Source organism: Manis pentadactyla, chromosome 7 (assembly GCF_030020395.1).
Source record: "Manis pentadactyla isolate mManPen7 chromosome 7, mManPen7.hap1, whole genome shotgun sequence".
Lineage (NCBI taxonomy): Eukaryota > Metazoa > Chordata > Mammalia > Pholidota > Manidae > Manis > Manis pentadactyla.
In genome coordinates, this window is record NC_080025.1 from 136,046,025 (window position 1) to 136,067,181 (window position 21,157).

The following is a 21,157-nucleotide window of genomic DNA, read 5'->3' on the forward strand; positions in this document are numbered from 1 at the left end:
GACCTAATGACAAGGCCTCACAGGTCAGTGGAGGTCAAGGAGCAAAGGGCAAACTTGCAGGCCAGAGCGCCAGTGGTTTCAGGATGGGGAAGGAAAAGGCACCTGAAAGGGCTGCATCGCAGGCTCCCCTGTCTCCCCTGACCCCCCCACTAAAAACCCCTTACCCATCTGGGAACTCCTCGGTCCCGCGGGTAAGACCCTGTACTCATATCCCACTGAGTCTCACCGCGCAGAGCCACAGCTCCCTGCAGATCTTCCCTCAGCTCTCCCTTACCACGCCAACCCGCTCCTGCCTCTGGGCTTCTGTACTTGCCATCCTCAGCCCCCCACACAGCCACATGGCTCATTTCCTCAGTCACCTTAGGCCGTGCTCAAAGGTCACCGTATTAGGGAGGACTTCCCTACATAGGGCACCTCTCTCTCCCACTTGCCCATGACATAATATCCCCTAACTGTGTGGGTTGTGTTTTCAAAGATTCTGCAACAATCAATCTGGGAGTTGGGGGAGGGGGGCACCTTGTGACTGATTTAACAACAGAATATAGTAGAAGTGATGGTGACTTAAGCATAACCCTTAACTTCTCTGGCAGCTTCTGCTTCCTGCTTCTTGGAACACTTGCTCTTGGAGAGCTCCTTCCAAAACTACAGTTTCTCCACTACGCCTGGGTCACCCAGAGAGGCTGCGAGTAGGTGCACCAGGCAGCAGACCAGCTGAGCATCCAGCTGGTGGCCAACAAATGCAGCCAAGTGCCTGAGCCGCCGTGGATGTGCACCACAGCTGGTGCGTTAAATGACTGGAGGTATGGCCAACATCTGACTGTACCACGTGTGAGACCCCCAGCAAGAATCATCCTTATGGGCCCTGTCCACCAAAGAACCATGAGAGAGAGTATGACATTGTTGTTTTAGGCCACGAAGTTTCAGGGTAGCCTTCCTTAATTAATTTTCACAGTACCTATCACCACTTGACAGTATATCATAAACTATTTTTTTATTGTCTCTTTCTCCCTTTTGGTTTTGTTTACTGCTGTATGCTTACCACTGAGAACAGTCCCAGTCATACAGCAGATTCCTGATAAGTACTCCTGAATGGATTAGTAAATCCAAAGACATTTTCCAAAAAAATCACAAAGCAATAGTCAATGTGATTTCATTAGTTCTCAACAGGCCTAACAATGGGTCATTTCTGATCATAGACTAGTGTCAGATTGGTTGTATTTATTCACTCAACAACTATTTATTGAGCTTCTACTATGTGTTAGGATCTAGATATAAACTGGTGTAAAAAAGCAAAAATCCCTGCCCTTATTCTAGTTGGGGGGAATAGGCAATAAAATATATAAAGAAATTATACAGTATATTGGAAGGGGATAAATTGCAAAAATAAATAAATAAATAAAGCAGAGAAGACGGCGAGTGCTGGGGGCTGGTTGAAATGTTAAATAAGGTGGCTGGATATTTTAGTTTGCTTGGGATGCCACCACAAAGTACGACAAGTTGGGTGGCTTAAACAAGAGAAATATATTGTCTCAGTTCTGGAGAATGGAATTCAAATTAGAGATAGATTCTTTGCAAGTGTTTTGCATTTTAGAACAATGTAATATGGGTTTAATAACACAAAAACTCGAAATAATAAAATAACAGAAGAGATGAAAAGGGAGGTTACAAAACTTAGGAAAGAAACTGAAAACCAAAATACTATGATTACAGATGTGATCGATAAATAGAAGAGAAAATAATAAAATAATCATGGTTAAAAATCAAATTAACCTCATGGAGGAGAGACTTAAGAAAATAGTGAATATACAAGGAAAAGACAGAGATTGAGGCAATGAGAGTGAGATACAGAAGTCAAAGACGTTCTACAAATTAAGGATAATTGATGTCCCTTGTGTATAGATATCAACAAAAAGAACTTAAAATTATTCAGAGATATAATATAGGAAAATTTCTCTGACTTGAATGAAAAATTCGATCTGAAGATTGACAAGATAGTGTATATGTCAGGAAAAATTGTTTCAATACAACTACCATTGACATATCCTATTTAAGATTCTGAGCTACAGAGATTTCAAGGGGGAAAGAAAAGAGTTGTTCAGATATACAGGTAGAAGGAAAAAATTTAAACAGATTTGTTTTTAAAGGGAGGAAAAAATCAAGCTGGTCTCAGACTCCCTTTATGGCAACATTCAGTGACACAGGACATAGAGTTTGTTGAAAAAGGTCTAAGGGGAAGAAGTGTGACCTAAAAATATTATATCTAGTCAAACCAGCATAGAACCAAGAGGCAGACACTCACCAACATGAAATAAATCAGAAATTACAGTCATCATGAGCTCTTCTCTTAAAAAAAAAAGTATTGATGATGAAATTTAGCCAAAACACAAATCAAAATAAAGAACTCTGAAAGGGGAAAGCCACATCGCGCAGTAGACAGTAGGCTTTGAATCCACCTAAATGGAGATCTGGGACTGAAGGAAAACCAGTATAAGCAAAAATTGGGAGTGAGAAGAGGGAAGAAGGAAGGCAAGGTAACAGCATCAATGACCTCGCGGAGTAAATCAGTTCTGTCTAAAACTGAAATGTGATTTCAAAAGCTATGATGAATTCAACCTCTAAGGGTTTTCATTATTCATAGTCTTTTTTAGTTTAGACTTAGAATATTTTAGGAACTACCATCTCTGGTAAAGAAACATTTATCTTAAGTTCAGCAATTTCTTACGTTTCACTTTTTTCTTTTAAATTAAAATAAATTTAAATAGACTTTAGATTTAAATTAGCATGTATGGTACAGGGCATTAGTTTTCCTAATTTTTCAACCCTCTCTGCACCATGTCCTTCACCTTGTAACTCTAGAATTCTTTTCACTAGCAGCAGACTATTTTTCCCTTCCCCACTGAGGTTTGGGTTGGCCATGTGCATCAGTCAGTTTCCAGTCAGAGAAGGAGACCCACTCTGAATAGCAGGGGTTGGCAAATTTTTTCAAGTGCCAGATAATAAATATTGTAGGCTTTGGGGGCCATACAGTCTCTATCAAACCTACTCATCTTGGCCATTATGCAGCCATAGACAATAGGTAAATGAATGGGCATAACCATGTTCCAATACAACTTTATAAAAACAAGTGGCAGGTTGGACTTGACCCATGAGTCATAGTTTGGAAACTCCTGAGTTAATATGTAAGGGATTTATAACTGGAGTTAGACCTTACTTTTGGGAAAGCAAATATCAAGGAGGGAAGTTGCAAGATGAAACATGAGTCACCCATTAGTCAATCTGAAACCCAAGCACATCCAGCCACCAAAGTGGGTCTGCAAAGGGCAAGTTCATGGGGAGATCAATGGGAAGCCAGGCCTCTGACTGGCTGCTCCCTCCCTGAGTCTGCTGCCCAGAGACCAGTGGTTCCTGAGGCCTCTACTGGTTAACAGGATCAGCTGCTGGGAAGAGCTCTAAAAGGAACAGAGGCAGCAAGGACAAGATGGAACCCACCAGCACTTCTGTGTCTGTCATTGCATTTAACCATAATGACTTTCAGAGAGTAATGTCTGTTGCTCCATTTCTGCTTTTCAAATCTCATATAAATTCCTCTTTTGGTGAGCTCTATAGTGAAGAGGGTTTTGGGAAATGTAGTTTCAACTTAGACCATTTGACACAATACAAATTGCCACAGTCCATGCTTTGTCATCCATACATAAATCTTTGAATCACATTTAACTTCCAAATAAAAACAACAGTAAAACCATGCATTCACCCAATGCATGATACAATTATCCTTTATACAACAATAATACACTAATCTCTTGCCAAAAGAGAATACAAAGTTACATAGCTTCTTTACACATCTTTGGGAACTACTCATTCTTCTAGCTCATTCCCTCTTTGATATCCTGTGACTTAAATACTGAAATAAAAGGTTAACTTATTAGCACATCTCAATTAGATAGTAAGGGCATGAGAGAGGTGGAAAAAAGAAAAGAAAAAGTTGGATAACATATATACAAATACATTCATATTAAAGTAAGAGGAAATGCTTATAACTACCACAGTCCTCATTTGCGTAGCTTGTCACATGAAGTAGCAGGTACCCTTCTACTCCACCAATTCCACATCTCCTTTGCCCTCAGCTAGAACCTCAGCTGGTTCTTGCCTGACCCGGCAACTCAAGCCTGCATTTTTGCAGTGTTTGTGACATTAACGATCCTGCTGGATGGCACTGTAATTTTCCATTAACTTTTACCATAGGATGTCGTAGCACTAAGAGGTGTCCCTGAGGACCTCCTGCGTTCCACACATAGACCTCCATACCCACACTGTGAAGTAGCAGCCCAATTTCCTCTTGATTCACGATCGATTACTCTGGCCAAAATGGTAAACCTCCTTCTTTGCCTATTGGTTCACTGAACATGAGGAGCCCAAAGTGGCCAGGTGACAGTCTCAACTTCCAATTTATTGTAAATATTGTTGTGTCCCTCTAATGTACACATTCATCTCTTGGTAACTAAATCTTCTAGACCGGCAGAACCCAAAGTTGTGGAAACAGGACAGATAAATTTCACAGGTGCATCATTAAGGGTAATAGTGAGAAGGACCACTCCCTTTTCCACCCCCTACTCTTGGCCCCAAGAACACTGACTGTAGATGGTATGCATCATATATTGGCCACTGGTGGAGAACATCTACCACATCTTATAGGATATCAGCCAACCCCATAAGGTGTTACCACCCAGAAGGTTTGGTGACTGAATCTTCCAAAGTTCATTCAACTCTTCTATCATAACAGCTGTTTTGGGATGATGGGGAACATGGTAAGACCAGTAAATTTCATGTGCACAAGTCCAACGTTATACTTCATTTGTTGTGAATTGACTTCCCTTGCCAGAAACAATGCTGTATGGTCTACCTTGATAATGGGTAAAGCATTCTGTAAGTCCATGTATTGTGGTTTTGACGGAGTATTGTGGGTGGGGAAGGAAATCCATATTCTGCGTGTCATTTCAGTGAGAACAAAGCACCTCTCCTTTTATAATGATTGAGGCCAATGTAATCAACCTGCCACCAGGCAACTGGTTGGTCCTCTTGTAGAATGGTGCCATCTTTGGGGCTTAGTACAGGCTCTGCTGTGGCAGTTTGGATGTTCAGCAGTGGCTGTAGCAAGATGAGCACTGGAGAAGAGAAAACCAGGTTGCTGAGCCCATGCATACCTCTGTTGTTACTGTCTCTTTGTTTGTGAGCTCACTGAGCAAAGACAGGGTGGCTGGGGGAAGAGATGGATGACACCCACAGAATGAGTACATTAAGCACTGAAGCAGATCCATTGAGAGATATACATATACATATATATGTATACAGGGATACCAGAGACAATGTGGGTTTGGTTTTTGGTTCCAGGTCACTGCAATAAAGCAAATATTACAATAAAGCAAGCCTATTGAACTTTTTGGTTTCCCAGTGCATATAAAAGTTATGTTTACACCATCCTATAGTCTCTTAAGTGCACAATAGCATTATGTCTAAAAAAACAATGTACATACCTTAATTAAAAAATACTTTATTGCTAAAAAATGCTACCCATCACCTGAGCTTTCAGCAAATCATCATCTTTTTGCTGATGGAGGGTCTTGCTTTGTTGTTCATGGCAGCTGACTGATCGGGGTGTTGATTCCTGCAGGGTGGGGTGGCTGTGACAATTTCTTAAAACAAGACAACAATGAAGTGTGCCACATAGATTGACCCTTCCTTTCACAAATGATTTCTCTGTAGTATGAGATGTTGTTTGATAGCACCTGACCCACAGTAGAAGATCTTTCAAAATTGGAGTCAATCCTCTCAAACTCTTTATCAACTATGTCATATTCTAAATCCTTTGTTGTCATTTCAACATCTTCAGCATCTTCACCAGGAGTAGACTCCATCTCAAGAAGCCACTTTTCTTGCTCATCTATAAGAAGCAAGTCCTCACCCTCAAGTTTTTCCATGACATTGCAGCAATTCAGTCAAAATGACCCCTTGACCTGTAGGCTGCAGAATGGATGTCATGTTAGCAGCATGAAAACAACATTCATCTCATGTCCATCTCCATCAGAGCTCTTGGGTGACCAGGTGCACTGTCAATGAGCAGTAATGTTTTGAAAGGAATCTTTTTTTCTGAACAACCAGCTTAAAATACTCACTGAACCATGTTGTACAGAGTTGCACTGTGATCCAGGCTTTTTTGTTCCATTTATAGAAGACAGGCAGAGTAGATTTAGCATAATTCTCAAGGGCCCTAAGATTTTCATTATGGTAAATGAGCAAGTCACAAGCTGCCTTAGACCCTAACGAGAGTCAGCCTGTCCTATGAAGCCAGGTATTGACTTCTCTCATGCTATGAAAGTCTTGGATGACATCTTTTTCCAACAGAAGAGTGTTTTGTCTGCATTGAGGATCTGTGGTTTAGTGGAGCCCCCTTCACTAGTTATCTTGGCTAGATCTTCTGAATAACTTGCCTTAGCTTCTGTATCAGCCCTTGCTGCTTTGCCTTGCACTTTCATGTTGTAGAGACAGCTTCTTTCCACAAACCTCACAAACCAATCTCTACTAACTTTTCTTCTGCAGCTCCACCACCTCTCTCAGTCTTCACAGATTTGAAGAGAGTTAGGGCCTTGCTCTGAACCAGGCATAAGTGAATGTTGTGGTATAGATCTACCCTCTAGACCACTACAACTTTCTCCATATCAGGCTGTTTTGCTTCCTTATCATTCATGTTTTCACTGGAGGGGCATTTTTTTTATTAACGTATCATTGATATACAATCTTATGATGGTTTCACATAAGCAACATGGTAGTTTCAGCATTCACCCATATTATCATGTCCTCACCCCCTCTGTTGTGGTCACTGTCTATCAGCGTAGTAAGATGTTACAGAGTCATTAATTATCTTTGGAGGGGCATTTTTAATTTCCTTTAAGAACCTTTCCTTTGCATTCACAACTTGGCTAGCTGGCACAGAAGCCTAGCTGTCAACTTACCTCACCTTTCGACACATGTTCCTTGCTAAGCTTAATCGTTTCTAGCTTTTGGTTTAAAGTGAAAGACGTGTGGTTCTTCCTTTCAGTTGCACATTTAGAGGCCACTATAGGATTATTAATGGGCCTAATTTAAATACTGTTGTGCCTCAGGAAATAGGGAGGCCCGAGGAGCGGGAGAGAGACAGGGAATGGCCGGCAGGTGCAGCAGTCGGCACACACACATTCATTGATGAGCTACCTTATACGGGCGCAGTTCCTGGCACCCCAACACAATGACAATAGTAACATCAAAGATCACTGAGCACATAACACCATAACAAATATAACGATGGTGAAAAAGTTTGAAATATTGTGAAAATTACCCAAATGAGACACAGAGACACAAAGTGAACAAATGCTGTTGGAAAAGTGGCACCAATTGACTTGTTCGATACAGGTTGCCACAAACCTTCAATTCATAAAAAACACAGTGTATGTGAAGTGCAATAAAGTGAAGCACACTAAAACAAGGTATGCCCGTGACTATATATATTGTATATATGTGTGTTTGTGTGTGTATACCCATATACATGTATGTGTGTGTGTATACACTTTTGCAGAGATTTGACCTTAGCAACTATGCGAACTAGTTAAAGAATTGTGTGTGTATTGGTATGGTGATAGCTGGTACCTAGAATTATCATGTATATAAATGTTGAATCACTGTGTTGTACACCTGAAACTAATGTAATGTAATACTGTGTGTCAACTTCAATAAACTTCAATAAAAAAAACTTCAATAAAACTTCAATAAAAAACTTCAATAAAAAAAAAAAAGAATTGTGTGTGTATATTGTCTTCACTTACATGAGGTCAGATGCTAGAGCTCAAAATATGAAGGGCAGGCAGGCAGGAGGGAAATGGATGTAAGATACAAGAGAGCAAAGCCAGGCTGGAACCCATAAGCACAAGCTGGAACCCTCTAGAATGATGGAAACTGTCAGTTCTCACTACCCCAAACTTGAGGGCCTGGGGGTCCTGCAGAAGAAGCCAGTGCCCTTTGTCATGGAGGGCCTCACACATCTCACCCAGGAGCTGGAGCTGCTGAAGGAGCATTGGGGACAGGTGAACAGCTGAAGGCCTGGCTACCACCCCTCACTAGTGGGTCAGCCAGCGGGGAAGTGACAACAGGTAAGCTGCAAAATGGCTACTGCTTCAAGGTGCAAGATACAAAATTAACACACAGAAATCTGTCACATTCCTGCCTACTAACAATGAATTAGCAGAAACAGAAATCAGAAAAACAACTCCATTTACAATTGCATCAAAGAGAATAAAAAATACCTAGGAATAAATCTAATCAAGGAGGAGAAAGACCTATACTCTGAAAACTACAAGACACTCAGGAGAGAAATTAAAGAAGACACCAATAAATGGAAATCTATCCTGTGCTCATGGACAGGAAGAATTAATATTGTCAAAATGGTTATCCTGCCCAAAGCAATTTACAGATTCAGTGCAATCCCTATCAAAATACCAACAGCATTTTTCTTTCTTTTTAAGGTATCACTGATATACACTCTTATGAAGGTTTCACATGAAAAACATTGTGCTTACTACATTCACCCATATTATCAAGTCCCCCCATACCCCATTGAAGTCACTGCCCATCAGTAAGATGCCACAGTCACTACTTGTCTTCCCTGTGCTACACTGTCTTCTCTGTGACCCCTCCAACACCATGTATACCAATCATAACACCCCTCAATCCCCTTCTCCCTCCCTCCCCACCCACCCTCCTCCACTCAACCCCTTTGGTAACCACTAGTCCCTTCTTGGAGTCGTGAGTCTGCTGCTGTTTTGTTCCTTCGGTTTTCCTGTGTTGTTACACTCCATAAATGAGGGAAATTTGGTACTTGTCTTTCTCCACCTGGCTTATTTCACTGAGCATAATACCCTCTAGCTCCATCCATGTTACCAACAGCATTTTTCAATGAACTAGAACAAATAGTTCTAAAATTCATATGGAACCACAAAAGACCCTGAATAGCCAAAGCAATCCTGAGAAAGAAGGACAAAGCTGGGGGGATTATGCTCCCTGACTCCAAGCTCTACAACAAAGCTGTAGTAAGCGAAACAGTTTGGTACTATCACAAAACAGACCCATAGATCAGTGGAACAGAATAAAGAACTAGGTATAAGCCCACAAATATATGGTCAATTAATATATGGTAAAGGAGCCATGAATATACAATAGGGAAATGACAGCCTCTTCAACAACTGATGCTGGGAAAACTGGATGACTACATGTAAGAGAATGAAACTAGATTATTGTCTAACTGCATACACAAAAGTAAACTTGAACTGGATCAAAGACCTGAATGTAAGTCATAAAAACCATAAAACTCTTAGAAGAGAACACAGGCAAAACTCTCTTGAACATGAGTATGAGCAACTTTTTCCTGCACACATCTCCTCAGGCAAGAGAAACAAAATAAAAAATGAACAAGTAGGACTACATCAGACTAAAATGCACCTGTACAGCAAAAAACACCATCAGCAGAACAAAAAAGCATCCTAGAGTATGGGAGAAAATACTTGTAAATGACTCATCTGATAAGTGGTTCATCCAAAATACATAAAGAACTTATATGCCTCAACACCCAAAAAACAAAAAACGTGATTAAAAAATGGGCAGAGGATCTGAACAGATCCTCTTCTCCCAAGAAGAATGGCCAACAGTCACATGAAAAGATGTGCAATATCACTCATCATCAGGGAAATGCAAATCAAAACAACAATGAGATATCACCTCACACCAGTTAGGATGGCCACTATTCAAAAGACAAGAAATAAGAAATGATGGCGAGGATGTGGAGAAAAGAGAACCTCCTATACTTGGTGGGAATGTAAACTGGTGCAACCTCTGTGGAAAGCAGTATGGAGGTTCCTCAAAAAACTAAAAATAGAAATACCATACAACCCAGTAATTCCACTTCTAGGAATTTACCTGAAGAAAACAAAATCCCTGATTTGGAAAGATATATGCACCCCTATGTTTATTGCCACATTATTTGCAATAGCCAAGATATGGAAGCAACCTAAATGTCTATCAATAGATGAATGGATAAAGAAGATGTGGTACATATACACAATGGAGTATTATTCAGCCTTAAGAAGAAAACAATCCTACCATTTGCAACAACATGGATGGATCTAGAGGGTATTATGCTCAGTGAAATAAGCCAGGAGGAGAAAGACAAATACCATATGATTTTACTTATTTGTGGAATATAAAAACAAAGCTAAACAGAAGGAACAAAACACCAGTAGACTCATAGACATTGAGAAGTGATTAGTAGTTACCAAGGGGGAGGGGTTGAGGCAGGTTGTGGGGAGAGGGGATAAAGCAGCATAATAATTTACAGTCACAATGTAATTTGGTCACAGGTATGGCAGTACAGCATGGAGAATATAATCAGTGATTCTGTAACATCTTTCTATGTTGATAGGTAGTAACCACACTAGAGGGAGTGAGGGTTTAATAATACGGGTAACTGTTGAACCATTGTGTTGTACATTTGAAACCAATATAAGATTGTATACTAATGATACTTCAATTTTAAAAAAAGGAAATCATTCTGGAACTTAAAAAGAAAAAAAAAGCCTACTGCTTCACTTCTACCTTCTAATTCTCTCTTGTGGCCCACCCTAACTGGAAACATACAAGGAAGGGATTCTGGGAAATGTCTGTGAGCCTGGCCAAGTTGACACATCGTAAAGTCACCACAGTCCCCTCTTCCCCTCTTTAAGCCATACTTAACCTCCAGATAAAGACAGTAACAAAACAAATGCTTCCACCTGACAAGATACAACTACTCCACATTCCACCAACAGACACTAACCCTTTCCCGAGAAGAGATACAAAGCCCCTTGTTGTCTTTGGGTGATGTTCCCTCTTGCAGCTGACACACATTCCCCCTTAGTGAGCCTGTAGCTAAAATATGGAGCTATGATGTTAATTACTATTAGCATGTCTTACGTTAGGTGATAAGGGATAGGAAAGGGGGAGAAAACAAAAGTATTTGATTAATTTCCATATACAAACATAGTCATATCAAAATCAAACTATTACAGTCTTCTTTCTGCTATTGGCTACATAGTCATAGCTGGTGTTTTTATTTACCTTCTACTACCCCATAACCCCTTTGCCCTCAGCAAGCACCTCAACAGGCTGTGAGTCGTTGCCTGGCACAGTGACCCAAAGCTCCATTTTTGAAGGGTCTGGGCCATTGACAGTCTTGCCTGAACTGTGTTGTAGTTTTCCATTGACTTTAATCTCAGAACATGGAGCACTAAGATATCCCACAGGGGACTGTCTGTATGCCAAGCATACTCCTTCTTACCCACACGGTGTAGCTGCAACCCAATTTCCCTTGATAGTCAAGGTTGATTACCCCAGGCAGTACAGTAACTCCCTTCTTTGCCTGTTGATTCACCGACATGAGGAGCCCAGTGTGGCCACATGATTGTATCAGTTCTCAGTTCAATGGAATCACTGTTATGTCCCTGGTAGAAGCATTCTTCCCTCGGGAACTAAGACCTCTAAACTAGCAGAGCCCGAAGTTGCAGGGACAGAGAGCCAAACTTCCTAGTAGATCACTAGAGGGAATAGTGAGAGGGACCTCTCCCCTTCCCGCCCCTTCATTCCCAGAGTGTGAATCCTGGCCATGGGAGAAACAGCACCCGATATTAGATGCTGATTTACAGCACGCTGTGCATCGTAGAGGACACTGCCCCACACCCAAAAGGTGTTGCCCCCTAGCTTGCGAAAGTCTTTAAAAGGCCATTTCCACTACTCTATCAAGCCAGCTCCTTCTGGATAATGGGGAATATGCTAAAACCAGTGAATTCCATGACCCTGGGCCAGCTGTCTCACTTCACTGCAGTGAAATGAGTTTCTAGTCAAAGTGGAATGCACTGCTGGTGGGTAAGGCACTCTGCAAGTCCACAGATGGCGGTGTTGGCAGAAGCATTGTGGGGGGAGAAGGCAAATCTACAACTAGAGTAAGTGTTTGTTCGAGTAAGAACAAAACACTGCCCATTCCTCGGTGGGAGTGGCCCAATATAATCAATCTGTCACAGGTAGCTGGCTGATCACCCCAGGGAATAGTGCCGTATCAGCGCCTCAGTGTTGGTCTCTGGTGCTGGCGGACTGGGCACTCAGCAATGGCTATGCATAGTCTCGGTGTGTGGAAGTCCAAGTTGCTGAGCCCATGCATCATCTTTATCCTTGACACTGGGCAACGGCTGGGGTGGCTGGCGAAGGAGGCTGACATCCACAGAATGGATCATCCTATCCACCTGATTTAAAAATCCTCCTCTGCTGAGATCACCCTTTCATTTCCATTCAGAGAAATCTATCAATCTACCTGTTCTCTAGACCTCCTTGTTATCAATTTTCTGATCATGGTTCTTCCAAGTCCCTGACTACCCAGCCACAGCGCATGAATTGATGTAAACCCATACCTCTAGAGCCATCTCTCCTTCCGTGCAGAACAAGCAACCAGGTGAACTGCCCCCTGGGAGGATTTTCCTCCATCACTGTCCTTCCCGTTCTTCTCACAGTGGGACTGCAGGGCTGTAGTAGTCCACTATATGTGAGAATCAATTAGGATGTTTTTGCCTGCAAGGAAACAAAATATTCAGCTAAAAGTAGCTTATATCATAAGAGGCACATTCTGAGAACTACATCCAGAGGCAGAAAACGCACCCTTGCAAATCTTTTTTTAAGAGTAAGTAAAACCTTCCCCAAAGCAGGGCCCCCTTCCAGAGCACATGCCATTTGAAGAGCAAGTGGTCAGACAAAACTGAGTCTCTGCAAGAAAGAAGGAGGGCAGTGGATGGATATGAACCATGAAGAGGGTCTGCTCCAGAAAAGAGTTTAGCAAATATTTGTTCTTGTTCTTTCTGGCTGGTTTGTTGTTTTTTCCTTTGTACTAAGAGTGCTAAGCCATTAGAGTATCTATAAGAATTGTTATGGACAAAAACACATAACATAAAATTTACCTCCTTAACAATTTTTAAGTGTATGGTTCAGTAAGTGTTAACTATATGCACATTTTTGTACGGATCTCTAGAACTTTCTCATCTTGCAAAACTGAAATTCTATACTCAATGAACAGCAGCTCTGCTTTTCCCTCTCGCCTGGCAACCACCATTCTACTTCCCATTTCTAAGAGTTCGACTACTTTGGGTGCCTCGTATAAGTGGAGTCTTTGGTATATAAGCTGTATTTATCTTTTTGTGACTGGCTTATTTCACTTAGCACAATGTCCTTAAGGTTCATCCGTGTTGTAGCATATGTCAGGATTTCCTTCCTTCTTAAGGCTGAATACCATTCCATTTTCTTTATCCGTTCATTTGCCTGTGGACATTTAAGTTGCTCCCACCTCTTGGCTACTTACTGTAAGTAATGCTGCAGTAAACTTGGGTATGCAAATCTCTCTTTGAGATCCTGTTTTTTCAATTCTTTTGGATATATAGCCAAGAGAGGCTCATAAGGTAATTCTGTTTGTTTGTTTTTTAAGGAAACTCTATACTCTTTTCCATAGTGGCTGCACCATTTTACATTCCCACTAACAGTACACCAAGTTTCTAATTTCTGTATGTTCTCACCAACACCGTTGTTTTGTTCTGTTCATGGCCATCCTTGTGGGTGTGAGGTGGTATCTCATTGTGGTTTTGATTTATATTTCCCTGATGATTAGTGGTGTTGAGCATCTTTTCATATGCTTGTTGGCCATCTGTATTATCTTCTTTGGAAAAATGTCTTTTCAAGTCCTTTGGCCATATGTTAATCAGGTTATTTGGGTTTTGGGTGGTGAGCTATAGAAGTTCTTGATGTATTCTGGATATTACTCCCTTATCAGATATATAGTTTGCAGATATTTTCTCCTATTTTGTAGGTTGCCTTTTCACTCTGTTGATTGTTTCCTTTGGCTTGAATTTTTTATAATTAAATGTATCATCTTAAGGGATGACTAAAAAACTGTCACAGATCAAAGAAGACTAAAGAGACACAACAATATAATGTTCTATCTTGATTGAGTCATAGCACAGTAAACAGACATTAGTGGGAAACGATGAAATCCTAACACAATCTGTAGTTGAGTTAACAGTATTATATCAATATTAATTTCTTAGTTTTGACAAATGCATCATGGTTACATAAGATGTTAACATTAGGAGATGGACAAAGGATTCATGAGAACTCTCTATACTATCTTTGCAAATTTTCTGTAAATCTAAAACTACCTTCCTCCAGATACATATACATATATAATTTTAAGTCTTAAGATCAAATGGGATATGTACCTACCCTTAAGGCTGATGAAAGGATTCAATGAGCTGATATCAGTAAAGCACTTACACAGGGGACACAGTTAAAGGTCAATAAATGCAAGACATTATAATAGTTATTATATGACCTCTAAATTCCCTTCCACCTCTCAGATTCTGTGAGTACTGTTAACCTGATGGCAGTATCCTTACAGCTTCAGTTTTTAGGTAAGTAAAGTTGCAACGTGGTTCCACTTGCCAGTGTCCTAACTAAATATGATATACAGGAATGCTATTTCTCCCCATTCCATTTTCTTCTTTTAAGACCATGAGAATTACCAAACTAACATACAGTGTATCTGAGGATATCAAAAGCTCTGAAAAAACTTTAGAAGATGCTACCCATCCCTTTCACCATCTCAGGCATTTCTCCTCCACGACACCTGCCTGCCCCCTTTTTCCTTTCCCTCCCTTTCCCTTTTTCCCTCCCTCCCTCCCTTCCTTCCTCCCTTCCTTCTTTTCCTTCTTTCTTTTTTCTTTTCCTTGTAAACTCCTTCAGGCTGGATACTAAGGCAATGTCTTCCTTTCCCAAAGAAAAGTTGTCTATGCCTGTATTTCCCAGTCTTTTGAATGTCACAGATAAGTCAACTTTTTAAAAAAGGAAGCCAGTGGGGGTAATACAGTGTTAATTTATTATTTAACCTGTAAGGGACCTTTTTCATTTTCAAATCCCAAATATACTGTTACTATCACCAACATTTCATTCAAATGTCATCACAGGAAGGGGCAGTCTAACACCAAAACAGTAAGAGGGGCAGAATCTCCAAATAAAGTGTCCTTCCAAAAATTAGTTGCCAGTCTGCTCTGATAATGTCAAAATAATTTTTTAACACAGAATATCCTAAAAACCCTCAAGCAAAAAGAAATCCCAACATGAAATGTAATCTTAAGACATTGCATTGCATTTCCATTTATAGATTGTGAACATTGGCTGAAAGTAAAAGAGTACATATAATGTGCATATATACAGCTTAAAGAGTAATAATAAAACACACAGCTGTGTGCCCATCACCTAGCATAAAATACATTCATAAAGATACATAGCATAAAAAAACCATTCCTGATACCTTGGGAAGCCCTCGGTCCCCTCCCCACTTTTCTCTGCGGCTCCCAGAGAACCATCCTTGTCGTATGCAGTAATAGTTTCCTGTCTTTTCTTGCATTTTACTGCCTAGGTTTCTATCCCTGAACAAGGCATTGATTAGTTTTTCCTGGCAAGGCATTGATTAGTTTTTCCTGGGTTTACTACTTCTGTGAAAGGAGCCATATTGTGAATAACTTGACTTTCTTCACGCAAAACAATGTTTTTCTTGATACCAGTTTGCTGTTTGGAGACCTATGTCCTACAGAGTTTGACAAAGAGGAGCTGGGACGTCCACTTCACTTACATAGCAGTCAGGCCTGGAAATCCAGTTTTGCCTGTGCATGTGGATGGAGGGGAAGCAAGGCTCCTGATGCCATCATCATGCTCTTTGGGGTAACCAGGGGGTCTCCAGTGGCTTCTATGGGGCAGACAGGCCAGGAGCCCTAGCATGGAGCTGGTCACCAGCTGGTCACTTCACTGAAGTGGCACAACTCCAGGCCCTGATCACCATCCAGCAGTGAAAAAGTCATGTGCAAAGGAGCTGTGAGCAGGCAAACCTCACAGACCCTGTTCAAGGTATGGGCGGGTCTTGGGCACCACTGCTGTGTCGGTTATTGGGCCTGCACATTGTCTCCTTCCCGGCATGTGAAGATAGCCCAGGAAGCTTGCATCAGACCCCTGGCTCTCTCTTTAAAAAGATCCTAAAGATACCAGTCTTTGGTAATATAGAATCTCATGCCCCATCCGAGACCAAATGAATCAAAATTTTTCATTTTAATAATATTACCAAGTGATTGTATGTACATTCAAGTTTGAGAACCGCTGGCCTAGATATTTCATTTTGTGTGTTTTAAATGAGTATTTCTATGAAGTATACCACACATATAGAAGACTGCTAAGCCATTAGAGTATCATTTGATGAACTGTCACAAAATGAACCCACAGGAGTACCCAGCACCCAGATTAAGAAATAGAACATTCCAGTGCCCTAGAAGCCCCTTTTGTCACAGGCCCTCCATTCCTAAACCCCCCACTCACTTTGCAAAAGTAGCCAGAACTCCAGCTTCTAATAGCACAGGTTAATTTAGTCCATATTGTTCTTCACATAAGTGGACTCATACTGTAAGAATTTTTGTGTGTCTGCCTTCGTTTGCTCAACGTCATGTTTGGAGATTGCAAAACCTTCACTAGGACCTCCAGCTCTCCACTGTGTATTTATACATTGTGTATTGGTCTCTCTCCAGCTTCCTGCATCCCTCATCTTCAGAAAATGGAAATAATGTTAAATAAAGCCTATTTATTCAAATAAATATTTATTGAGCATCTGGACTGTAACAGGGATCATGTTAGGGGCTGAACCCCAAAGAGTGTTGCCAAACTGAGACTTCTGTTTCAATGAGGCAGCCTGCTTAAGTAGTTTTTGGGCATGTGGAAGATTCACATTGGTATGTGACCTCAAACTTTGAAAGGAATTTATTGCCTGCCCTAAAAAACAGCCCAAACTGCAGCTTAGCACACAGCTACCAAATAGCGCTAGGGCTCTCTCTTACGTCTTTTGAACACATCATAAAATCTAGGTCCAGTAAGTTTCTGGCTCAATTATTATTTCTACTTTTCTTCAAATGTTATTTGGCTAAGTATTGGGATTCTCCCAGCTAAAGTTCCTAATTATCTCAGAAAACTCTTGGTACTTGTGCTTCTCAAGGCCTTCAGAAATAAGTTATACTCAGATACTCACCACTGGTTTCCCGTGGACATTTGTGGTACTTAAATCCTCTTGTCTAATCAGCTCACCATAAGCACTGCCATGAGACCAATGGTCAGTCACCTACTTTCTGGGCTTCAATTTTCTCATCTACAAAAAGAAGGAAGTGTACTACATCTGGGGTCTTTAATCTATGGATTTGCTAGGGAATCCATTAATCCCTGGAAATTACATCTAAGATTGTGAACATGTGTGTTTTTGATGGAAGAGAGTCCAGCGTACAACGATCCCCCAAAATTAAACAGCATTGTGTAGGTGATCCCCAAGAACCTTTTTAGCCCTTAGTATTCTGTAATCCCGTGGCTTGATTTTTGCTTAGTATCTGATGCCAGGTGAATCTCAGAAAGAAAAGGTGGTCTTTCTGTTTTCTTTCTGTAGATTTTCCTGCCCGAACAGAGAGGACACTGTAAAACTGCAATCCAGCGCAATAGCGTCTCTCTCTGATCCCTACAGGTAAGATAACATCAAGGGTCATTTCATTTAAAATAGCATGACCCTGGCTCCAGTCCCTTGGTTTTACCAGGACTTCACTCTGGGTTCTATTGTATTTAATTGACTTGTTTTCGACACATTGTATCTACTGAGGCTTCAGAACTCATTGGCAGGTCTGGTTCTCTAACCAAAGAGATGTGAACATACCGATACAGTCTGAACAATTCGAGTTCAATTTTCTCTACCCAGAGAAAGGTTCTGCAGCAGCCGCATGTGGAGAAACGCACTCAGGTTTGCCTAGCAGATCTCAGTGCTAGCCTGTCACTTGGGCAAAGGAGTGAAACGGGACCCCTCCTGCCTCTCTACGGGCAGAGCTCGTTATTTCACACTCGGTAATATTAGGTTACAGGTCCCCCCTCTGTGTGGCTGGTTCCCAGGGCAGCGCCCTCGCAACTGTAGCCAAAAGTTTTCATTACAAACCGCGCCGGTCGGTCTAAGGAAACGTTTTGTATTCCTTCCATAGAACAAGACACGCTGGCCTTGTAAACAGTGTTCTTAATAATTCTATTGGTTTCGCCGCAGATGGAAGAGGTGGTCTCGGAACCCCTCTTCCAGGAATAGCCTCTCTCTACGGACGTACAGCCCCGTCTTGCGCCCCTGCTTCCTCCGCCCCGGGGTGTGCGCCGGGCGCCCGCAGCAGCCTGTGGGGGCTCCTCAGGAAGGCGAGGAGCCCGACCCCGCCCAGCCCTACCGGCCGGGAATCCGCCTCTTACTCGGGTCTCCCGAGGAGTCACCCAAACCCCCACCAGCAGCCAGCGCCTCGCTTACACCCGTGACCTTCCAGCACGTCATCAATGATCAATAAATGCGAGCCCTCCTCCTCCTCCCTCTGGAAACCCAGAGGGCCTGCAGGGGCGTTTTGAGGAAGGAGGAGGAACAGTCCCAGAAGCGGAGAAGCTTGGAGAGAGGAGAGAGGGAGCAGTGGGGAGGGAGAGGGGGGCAGGGCAAGGAGAGAAGGGGCGCGGGAGCGGCCGGCGGCCCGGGGGCCTAAGGTCTCTGCCCTCCCCGCGCGGCGTGGGGTCCACACTCTCGGCGCTCGGCGGGGCCACGTGCTGCCTCCTATATGTACCTATTTAATGGTGTTAAAAGCTGACTCACTTTTAAGCTTCGATTACTCTTGAAAACACCGTTCCTATCTCCTGTGTGCTTGCTTTATTTTTTCCAATACACATTGACATAGACCCGTGCCTATGAATGGTTTGTTAAATGTTGTTCGTAACCCCTCCAGATGATCCCTGGTGGTGTGGGCTACCCCTGAGACACCCGCCGTGAAGGAATGATTGTCCAAGAGGTGCGGGTCGTTCCCTAGAGCGGGCACAAAATGTGCGAGGTCGGTTCTATTTTCTCGTTTTTACACCATTGCAGGACAGGAGGTGTGCCATAATAGTTGCTGTTCAGAGTAAAGCAGCAGTCGACTAGAAGATGAAACTCTTGCAGGGCCACTCATCTAGAACCAGTAACTGGCGAGGGTACCGGCAAGAACCTGGGGTAAAGACCATGGAGTGACAAGCAGATGCTCACTGTGTACTCCAGGTAACTAACACTCGGTACATTAGGTTTGCTAAGCCTGCAAATCTGGGCTAAGAGAAAAGACGTGAAATTAGCAAGAAGCCCTCATCTGGACAGTACCTGTCCCTGAAGGAGGCTAGGGATTCCTGATCTCCTGTAATTATCACCACAATTTTCCTTCACTCTGTTTCCACAGTTTTCAGCAGTTTACAGAACTCGCTTTTCCTTACGTCTCTTGAGAAAAGGAAGATGCAAAATAAACTAAAGCGATTAGGATGTGAACATACTGAGGCGCTACTTTTTAAAAGAAACATGGAAAAACCGAAAATGGCAATAGAAAGAAAATAACCAAGAGGTCAGAAATACACACTCAAAAAGAAGGTAGCAATTATTTAGATGCTCCAGTTAGCCGTTTTCAGGAACTTAACAGGTATACATATGCTGGAAGGTGACAGTGGCTTTTCTATGGTCACTGAGAACACGACATTAAAGGAAGAAACTCACATCACAGCAAGAGCACAAAAGGATTTTGACTTGTTAAGGCTGTTAGACTCTGAGCCAAACTAACAAAGCAAACAATGGGCTCGCCTCAGAAGATCTTTTTAATGGCTAGCTTTAAAAAAATCGCCCTGGCTCTATTGTGGGTTAGGAGCAGTTCTGACTGGATGTCAGGGTGAGTCTATGGATCCTTTCAATCCAGTTATAAAGAGCTCCTAGGACCTCAGTCCCAGTCCTTTCTAGCAGTACAATTAATTCTCCTGCATTAAATATTGCTTGTGGTAAGTGAATCATCAAGAGAGTCGGAATCTTTCTGTTATTCATGTTTCTGTGCTTTCAAAAGGGATCTTCTTACAGAACCCTTTGTAAACAGACTTTCTACAAATTGTATATAGTATATTAACTGCACTATAGGAGGTAGAAGAAATGAGCTTTACTGTAAAACTGAGGATCTTCTGTAAATCTGGATTTTGAAAAGCAAGATGGAAAAGCCCACCCAAGGTAAGAGAATGGATTACTCTCATACACAGGACAGAACTCAGGGCCGCCGGCAGGTACCCACTGCACTTAGAGCTGTTGGCACAGTGCCTAGCCCTTAGGTCATAGGCAATACACGGAAGCTCTTGCAATAGCACTACCGGCCTTGTTTGGGTACTGCTAGTCCCTTACCCTCCATCTGAACGCAGGGGCCAGGGCACCCAGATCAGCATTTCATCTAATGCTCACCAATCCCCTTCTCTCTGCCGGGAACCCACAGGGGTTCAAATCCAAGCTCCCCAGTTGGCTGTGGCCCTCATCTCCCCCCGCTGGGTCAGGCCCGCCTCGTCCCTCTCCTCTGTACCTCAGCTCCTTCCTGCCTGGGCCTTTCCCACTCCCCTGAGAGATGAGAACAGATGGGCTGAATTCACTCCCACCACCTGGAACTAGGTGAGGTAGCTGTAGCAAAAGAGAATGAGTCCAAAGTCCAGCCCCTTCTCCTCCAAACTCTACTCCCCCCAGCGTCCTCTGGAAAGTAACCAATAGCCCGCGGCCCGCACAGTTCTGCAGCACGGAGGAGCTTACAACCATGCAACTCTTCAGGTGATTATCGGAAGGTACAGGGCGGTGATCAGATAATCTGGTTTACTGGAATAAAATCATATATATTTTAAGTACCATTTAACATAGAGATCCAATTTTATTGCTTTTGATCAAAGGCCAGAGTAAGATTACAGAGTAAGGACAGCACGACATGACCCTGAGTTAGAGAGTCAGAGTTTCAAAGGGAGGAACGATTTCTGGGTCAACTTAACTGTAGAGTCTAAAATAACTTCAGCAGCCAGCTCAAAAGATTAACTCTAAAAGTAATGTGCCTGTCTGTGTCAAAGAGTAAGAAAATGACCTTTCTGAAACATACTTTAAGTAAATACTGGTTAGAATGAT

The 21,157-nt window shown here is 42.2% G+C and overlaps 1 long non-coding RNA gene across 1 annotated transcript in view; it reads right to left on the minus strand.

Annotated features, from left to right (window-relative positions):
• LOC130684317 (uncharacterized) overlaps positions 1-18,546 on the minus strand; it is a 35,117-nt gene extending 16,571 nt beyond the window's left edge. The window contains exons 1-3 of the long non-coding RNA XR_008998566.1: positions 18,442-18,546; positions 17,210-17,326; positions 12,516-12,672 (exon numbers count right to left, since the gene is read on the minus strand). This is a non-coding gene — a long non-coding RNA (uncharacterized LOC130684317). The remainder of the gene's footprint in view (positions 1-12,515; positions 12,673-17,209; positions 17,327-18,441) is intronic.
• Positions 18,547-21,157: the final 2,611 nt, after the last annotated feature.